The 9,000-nt window shown below is 42.9% G+C and overlaps 1 long non-coding RNA gene across 1 annotated transcript; it reads left to right on the top strand.

The window, feature by feature from the left end:
- Nucleotides 1-2,157: 2,157 nt before the first annotated feature.
- LOC134478602 (uncharacterized) lies at nt 2,158-7,995 on the top strand. Its single transcript, XR_010051353.1, has 2 exons — nt 2,158-2,371; nt 3,879-7,995. It is a non-coding gene; the product is annotated as an uncharacterized LOC134478602 (long non-coding RNA).
- The last annotated feature ends 1,005 nt before the right edge of the window (nt 7,996-9,000 follow it).

Raw genomic sequence — 9,000 nt, 5'->3', positions numbered from 1 at the left:
TTAGATGGTTATTTAATTGGTTTATTTTCAAGCCATGACTACTAGTGTTCTCTCTGCATATCATAAAAATTCGAGATATAATCAAAACACACCCATGCATGACTCAAATCCCACTCCCACCAATAACCATTTGTCATGCCTCACATGTACATTTGTGGAATAAATCAAGAACTATTTATTGGGTACTTACTACACCCCGGATTCTGGTAGGCACTGGGGATTGGAGGAGTGAGGAAAACCTGGCTGCCCTCAAGCTCACAGAAGAGAAGCAATCTGAGATGTATGGATTTCCCACTGCTGCTATAACAAAATAACACAAAAGTAGTGGCTTTCAGCACCAGAAAGAAAAATTCTCTCCTTTAAGAATTGCTGTGATTAGGCTGGAACCATTAGGATAACTCAAGACAATCTTCTCATTTAATGGTCCTTTACTTAATCACATTTAGAAACTCCCTTTTGCCGTGTAAGATGATACATATTCTATGACAGGTTCCAGGGGCTGGGGGATGTTATTTTGCCTGCCACCCACAGCCAAACGGTCAGTAAAAGCTCACATCTATTGCCATAGCTCTGTGCCTGGTGCCCTTCTAAGTTTTTACTTGAATTAACTCATTTAGCCCCTATGATATCCCTACAATAAAAGCTAATGTTACTCTTATTCATAACTGAGGATGATCAAAGTGTTAAAAGGTAAAATGACTTGTCTGAGGTCTCCAAACTGGTCAGTAAGAGAGCAAAGGTGTTAGCCAAGCATTCTAGCTGCAGAGCTTACAGAATTAGAAAGGGGCTCTCCCACAGAATAAGTTGGGGATGCCTGTACTGAAGCTAAGAGCCTTTCCTAATCAATTTCCCGTTTTAGGTCCCAGCTGGCCCTCCCAACCCCTCAGGAGTTCTAGGCAGACAGGGGTCCTCTAACTGTGTCTCAAGGACTGCTGTAGTATGGATCTGAAATGTGGCACTATTGGCAGGGGATGGAACCTTTTAGGAAGTGGAGCCTGGTGGAGGGAAGTCAGGTCATCAGGGGCCTGACCTTGAAGGGACTATAGGAACTCGGGCCCCTTTCCTTCCTCTTCACTACGTGGTTGCCATGATGTGCCGTGATGCCTTTGTTCTACCATATGCTCTCCACCACGATGTGTTAAAGCATCACAGGCCCAAAAGCCATGGCATCAATAGACCATGGACTAAAACCTCCAAAACAGCAAGCCAAAATAAGCCTTTCTTTTCTGTAAGTTGATAATCACAGGCATTTTGTCACAGTGACAGAAAGGTGACTAACACAAATGCCAAGCTGAGATTGGGATTCTCAACAAAAACAAGCAGAAGTCCATAAAACTTAGGGAATTCTGGCATGGTGCTTGTAGTTATCTTTGAATCTAGGCATTAACTGAGAAAAGATGTAACAATGGAAAGTATTTGAAATATACTTTTATATATACATTTAATAAAGTATCTCTTACTGATCAGAATATTCATATACTTTAAAAAAAATCTACAGTCCCTGAGCCATAACCCTGAGCTTCATAAAACCCCCTGAAAACAGGGGATTTATTTCCTTTGCAAAATTTGTAAGAAACTAATTTCAGGAGCAAAATCTAACCTCAAATAACATGAGGCTATTTATAGACTTTCTTTATCCCATCAGTAGTGAACACCATCTTATTTAAATGCAGAAATACTAATGTGTCTGATTATTAGGTGCCAATCAGACTCTGCCAGGAACATCATTATATGTGGCACTACAGACCTTATTGTCTTCCTAAAACCTGAAGTGTCCAGCACCCAAAACACATTTGGTCCCAAAGGCCTGAAATGAATGCTATGGACCTACAGTAGATGCCTGTGTGAGGTAGATGATTAGTTTAGACCTTACACCCATTGGTATCTTGGAATAAATTCTCTTACATGCACACCAAGCTTTCTGGCCTGCTTTGCAATTTTACCCAAGATCTTCTGTCCCAGTTTAAAATGTCTAAGCATCTAAGCTAGGAACTACTTCATCTCCTAGAGGCTAGTTTCCTCCTGTTTAAAATAAACACTGTATGACTCTAATATATTTAAAGGAAATATTTCAGTGTAATAAACTACAGAATGATGTGGGATGGTTTATAATCACCATGCAGAATTATGGAGCTGCGTAGATCACTGTGGATGCTCATTACAGCTTGCCTTAAAGAAGCATGCCGAGTCATATTCCCTGGCTAGGAAGCTCTCAGAAACTCCAGGCCAGTGGAGCGTGGCCAAGAGAAATCACACTGGCTCAGGAGACATCAAGTCTCCTGATTCTAATACTGCCTGTGCCATCTCAGGCTGACTAAGAGACAAGTGTGTGCTTTACCTCTCTGAACCTCTGTTTCTTCATCCATTGAAGGTAAGTTTGATTAACTCTGAAATGCTACATCTGAAATGCTACGGACTCTAAGGAGTGCCTTTTTAGGGACAGACAGGCATTCAGGGGCATAAATTCCATCAGCTGCCTGCAGAATTAAATGCATGTTTTATACTGGTAAATTGAATTTGTACCAGCTAATAAAATACCTTCATTTATATGCATGTAAAAGTTCATAAAGAAGCAAAGGAATCAACGGTTTATCAAATTTTCATCTAAGATCAGTGAGTGAACAACTCCCTCTTGATTTTCTTGGGACTGGTACCGAGAAGTCAGCCCAGTACAGAGCTGACCCTAGTGGTGATGTTTTTAATTTGGCACTTACTATGCGTTGGCCATTGTGCTCTGCAGGGCAAGTGGAGAGGAAGAAACTGGAGAGTTTGCATTTATTGGTTTGTGCTACTGTGCAGCAGCTATGCAGCTATCACTGCATAGTGGAATCTACTGCCCCCAGGCCCAACAGTGATGGAGAAGCCGTGGACCGGCATGTCAATTGATCTGCTTTTTGCTGTATCACAAGGAATTAAGGTGGAACATTGATGACAGAGGCCAGGCACTATTCTAAAATTAAGATTTGTTTTCTGATTTTTAAAATTTGCACACTGATTCTAATTTTCCATCTGAATGCAAAACACATCACATTCCTTTAGGCTTTACCTGAAGAGCTAAGAGGTATCTCTCATGGGTTAGAGCACAAACCATTAGCCCTAACTGGATGTGTACCTGGCAACAATCTTAGGGCCTCTCAGCAAGCCAGGAGCAGCTGATTCTGGCCTCCTTGACATTGTCTGTGCCCTTTTTGGAATCAGCAGACAACTCAATTACCCCAGAACATGATTCAGAGCCAGTGCTAGTGCCTTCGGCCCTACTCCACAGCCACGGCGGGAGAACTGGATGGTGGTTTAAGGCCCATCTGGCCCAGGGATCCCTGGGAGATTTGCCCATTCAGCCAGGCGATGAGTTAAGCCAGGCTGACTTGTGGAACCACCAGACTCCCCAGGTTCTCCGAACCTTATGATGCCTGCAAACAGGGACCTGGACATGCATTCAGGTACCAATGTCTGCAGAGCAGAAGGGTCACCAGGTACCTACTGTGTCTTTCCCCAGTCTCACTTCCCAGGTATGTAGCTTGGCTCCAGGTAGCAGCCCTTTCTTCTAAATCACTTCCTGAACCCATGCCAGGGTGAGCCCTGAAGGTCAGGGGCTGAATGGATCAGGGACAGGCACAGTGGTGTCTGAAGCTTGCCTCTAGGTTTCTTAAGAGACATTTTGTGCACTGCAATGGGGTCCTGGTTCCTTTCTGCTCCCCAGGGACTAATCAGGGGATTGCTCCACAGTCCTGTTGATCAATGCTCCACTGTGGACAGCCACCCTGTCCAGCCACCCTGACTCAGCTTCATCCTCACTCTTCTTCTGCCCTTGTTTCTGAATCTTCCTCCCTCAGATGCCTGGATTCTCTTTCTAAAGCCATCTTCTCCTGCCCTCCCAGGGAAGTGTTCCCATGGAGCATCTTGGCCAGGAGATCTGGATGGCTGGAGGTATTCTACAGAGAAAGAAGCACATTTTATGTAGAAGAGCTGGTGAGGTCAAGAACTGTCTTATGTCCTAGGAATAAGCCACAACCTGTCACATTTCAGCCTCCAAAAGGAAATTATTTTCAGGTGGATCGAAGCTGTAGTTGCTTAAATCAACCCCCAGAGACAGATCATTTTCCTTCATGGTCACTGGTTCATCTGCACAGTGAGCTGGAAGAACTCATGTTGATTTCCTGAGGAGTAACCAGGACTGGGCCCACAGCCCACAGTGGCCAGGAGAGCCTGGACCTGTGTGGGTCACTCTGGCCCCTTCCCCCCCACTGCCCTTTCTCTGAGGGGAGCACAGCACCACCAGTGCCTTCTACCATGGTACAGCTCCTTCCTGGCCCTGGCTGCAGTGGGACAGAGCATGATTGGTTGTAAGACTGCGGTCTGCATCATGTTTACAGATGACACAATGGTGCCACGGTGGAGAGGTGACAGCCAGGCTCTGTAAACCTCATTCCTTTTCCCACCACCCAGGTGTTGAGCTAAGTGTGTAAGCAGAGATAAACCCAGCAGGCTTCTCCTGAGGGAGTCTCTCTCTGTCTCTTTCTCTCTCCCTTTCTCTCTCTCTCTCTCTCTCTCTCTCTCTCTCTCTCTCTCTCTTTCTCTCTCTCTCTCTCTCTCTCTCTCTCTCTCTCACACACACACACACACACACACACACACACACACAGAGTCATATAGACCTCTTTGGGTGATCTGCTTCAACTAGAGGTGGTGACACTGACACCTGAGGGAGACCAGTGACCTGTGACCCCAGTGCATGCTCAACTCAGAGGACACAGGCTCCAAAAGTGACTTGCAGCATCCCAACTGTCACAGATGAGACATGGGGTCACTTTTGTCAACCAGTGTCCCAGGGGGGTCTGCAGCTTTGCGTGAGTCCCTGAGCACAAGAGGCAGGTGGTGCCTCCTGCCGGCTGTCAGGGGTGGAGAGGCCAGGCTTCCTTCTGGTGTTTTCAGTGGTTTGTTGTCTGCAGGATTTTTTTCCCTCTCTCTTCTACCAGCCATTCTCTTTGCTAGAGGCAGTTATATGCTGTGCTGGATTTATTGGCCTTATCTAGAATCTATTTTCTCCAAAGGCATCATTGCCAACGTCCACTCTTCTATCCTGCAGTGTAAAGAGATCTGAAATGGACATGAAATGGAAGAAATTTAACATCCAAGAGGAATCGGAGCTGGGTGGCACAGGACAGTCCTACTCCTGGAGCAGCTCCGAGGCAGAGAGGATTGCTTAAATCAATTCCCCTCACAATCCGGCAGAAAACCAAGTGAGGCTCTCTTCTGGGTTTAAAAAAGAAAGGAAGAGAAGAAAAGTCATGTGTGTGTTAATCTTCTCCCTCTTTTTATGTAACAGGTTCAGCCCATGTGTGGGAAGTCTCAAGCCATATTACATCCAGGAGGCAAATTTTAGATTTTTGGGCTCCCTGCTTGACAATGATGACTGGGCAAAAAATTCATCATATGCAGTCCATCATCACATCCCAAAAATAACTACCAAAAAAAGAAAAAAAACTCAAATCTGTCCATTTTTGTCTTAGGTGACATCACTCTCATCTAAGCCAGTGTTACCTCATTTGCACTACAACAGTGACCTCCTGTAATACATTGCCCTCCTGCCCACTGCTTTTTTACTTCCTTTCTTTGCAGTGCCTCTCCCTGCAGAGGCGAGAGTCGCTCTCAGTTGAACTCAGAAGTGGCCACATAACTTGATTTGGACACGATAAGTAGAAGTGACACATGACATACCTAGGTAGAGATTTCGACAGCCACATCCCCTTCCCTGGTACTGGGAGCATCGGTGTTCAGGATGCTGCTGCTCCACCAGCCAGCTGCTGGGCTGCACAGATGTGGAGCTGAGCTCCCAGCTGACCTTCAAGGCATCTGTGGTGGGCTGAGAAACAAAATTGTGCAAGTAAAAGCTGCAGCAGTGTTGGGTGCTTGCAGCTGCAGCACAGCCAAGCCTGTCCTGGGGGCGGGTCCACTTCCTGAATGCTTTCTTGCTTTCCACCTTGTCCCACATCAATCCAGTCTTCAAATGCAGCCAAAATCATCTCTTAAAAACAAATCAAACGTGCTAGAAATCTTTCCACGGGCTTCAGTGGCACTTAAAATGAAATCTGAGCTTGCTGTCGGCACCTCTGCTTTGGTCCTTGTTTTTTTGTTTGTTTGTTTTATTATTTTTTGTTTTGCTATCCTCTTCATGCATCGCTTGTCCCCATCACCACTTCCTGTTCATGTTCCCCAGTGACAGTGGCTTTCTCTCATTGTCCCTAAGAAACAAGAATCTTAGCACTGGCCTTTCCCCTATTTCTACTCGCTAAGACACTATTTCACCATTTTTAGCATAGTTGGCTCCTTCTTGTACTTCCTATTTCAGCTCAGATGCCTCCTCCTCCGGGAGCTTTGCCCTGTTTAACTGTTAAATTAAATATTCCCTGCACTTATGAGCAACCATATCCTATTCATATGTGGCACCTTACTGTGGTTCTTAATCAGCTACCTACGTAATTGTTTACTTTTCTATTGATTTTCTATTTCCATGGAGAGAGACACTCCATTAGGTTAGGCCCACGGATGTTTTCCCAGTGTTGTGTTCATTCCTTACCCAGTGACCAGTATGTATACACTGAATGCAGAATGAATGAATGAACACTCACAGTTAGTCTTGTGACAGTATTGTGGCTCAAGTGATAGCAGTAGGAGCTCACGTGAATATCCTACATGTCAGAGATACTTTCAAAGAGAAAAACATACATGAAGAGGTATAGATCTGAGTGAGACAGATGCTGACATAACAGCAAAGGCCTATTTCTAGGTAAGACAGAAGGCTGGTTCTAATATTAATCCAGAATGCTAAGAAGCATTCAAAGAAAAGCAAGACCACAAATAAAAATCTCATGGGCCCAGCCATTAGACAGGATTTCCAAGGGACAGTTCTTCTGCCTCCTCACGACCAGTATTTCATTCCAAAGCACAACAGCAAAGGAAGGTTTTCTTCCCTTTTGCTCAATCATCTAATAGAACTTGGAAAATTAATAATCCCCATATACATTTTAATCCCTAAATTTTTCGTTTTTAAGTTTAAATATTTGCAAAATAGATACCATTTTAGTTTTTAATAAGTGCTTTTTAAAACTCCACTTCACTTTCATGTTTATCAAATTGAACCTCAGTACAGTACTGTAGTGATTTAGCGCTTACCACTGCGAGGTATATGAATATGGTCTTCCTTTATAAGTTACAAGCTTTACATCATTCTTTTCTTCTTGAACCTATGTGAAAATGAAAATATCACTTTGCCCACTGAATTTTTAATTATTATAAATTTCTTGACAATATCAATACATTATAAATTTTGATGATTATTAGGCATAAAAGTCAAACTTACTAAAACTGCATCTGTCTATCAAGACTGCTGGTGTAGGGCTAAAATTCCAGCACTCTAAAACGCTGAGGCAGGAGGGTCACTGGTCCAAACTCAGCCTGGGCAATTTAGCCACTTAGTGACACCCTGCTTCAGAATTTTTTAAAAAATGGCCAGTGCTGTGGCTCACTGTGAAGGCCCTGGTTTGTCGTTAGGGTGAGAGACATGAGGCTTCTTTTTCAAATCAGTTGATGAACCTGTGGCTTAACATTGGTTTTTGTTAGATAAGTAAGTTTCAAAAAACAATTATATTTCTATTTATTGTTTTAAAATGTAATTACAGAGTGAAAGGTTTGGCCCAGACAGGACACTGTAGCCAGGAAAGCCACAACCGGAAGCAGGAAGCCCCATCTTGCCCTGCCCCTAGGAAGTTACCTGTGATGCCATCTTCCCGCCCCTGGGAATTTACATATGGCGCCAAACCTAGGACCAATGGGCTACCTGTGTATCCCTAATGCCCGCCTTAGGTTCCACCCCAAACCGAGGCTATTTACAGGCCCCCATGCCACGTGTCCGCCGGAGAGATCGCCGGACGCCAGCGGTGGGGTTGCCGGTCATCTCTCTCCGTGTTCTCAGAATAAAGGCCGCTTTTTATTTTATATTTCTCATCTTTTGTTAATATTTTTCATCTTTTGGAAATAACTCTATCACAGAGATATCTTGCTCACAAAAATTTGTAAGTAGGTATATATGAATGGCAGACAAGCAGTTTTTAGAGATACTACTTGATTCTTTAAAGGCTTTCTGATTTTTGTTCTAAAACTAACAGAGTGATCTATCATCATACATTATTTTTAATACCTGAGAACTGACAACTTGATTGGTTTTCCTTTAGTTGTTCTAAAAGCAAAGAGCTGAAATTCACCCAACTTGCAAAAGGATTTGTTACCCAGTCATTAGAAATCCACTATATGCTGAGTAATACAACAAAACATCTCTATCAAAGATTATCAAGGGCTGGGGATGTAGCTCCAGGGTAGAGCCCTTATCTCATATGCATGGGTTCAATGCCCTGAGTACGATTCCCCTAAAAAAGTTCTACCAAATAACTATAACTTACACATTTTACTTCTCACTTGAGGGTACTATAATCAATCAGATAGATAGATAGATAGATAGATAGATAGATAGATAGATAGATAGATATAGAAATATGTATTTGATAGGTTATTTCACTAGATAGGTTATTTCACTAGAACTTTTTCAATATATCTCTTATTAAATGCTTTAATATTACATACTTTACATATTTTAATACAACTTTGAATGAGTACATTTAGTTCATTCTTTACTGGAAAAGACCTGTCATACCAACAGTTTCCACTGTCAGATCAGTTAGCTAAAGCAGTCTTGTCTTCATTAGTCTATCAAATATCACAGATCTCACTCAGCAGGTAATGTTTCTTTAGTCAAGAAAAGACAAGGTTTTTTAAAAAATAAAATACTCTCTCTCCATGGTTCCATGGAATTTCTTGCATGTTGGGCAACCCATAACACTTAGATTTGTGATGGATAGAAGATACATGCTTTGCTTTAGTAAAGTAGGAGAAAAGAAATGATAACAGAAAATCTTCTCTTCTTATCACATCCACTCTAATTAGAAG

This window comes from Cavia porcellus, unplaced genomic scaffold (assembly GCF_034190915.1).
Source record: "Cavia porcellus strain 051 isolate PalLab524CR breed Dunkin Hartley unplaced genomic scaffold, mCavPor4.1 scaffold_14, whole genome shotgun sequence".
Classification (NCBI taxonomy): Eukaryota; Metazoa; Chordata; class Mammalia; order Rodentia; family Caviidae; genus Cavia; species Cavia porcellus.
This window is presented reverse-complemented; position numbering and strand designations above follow the sequence as displayed.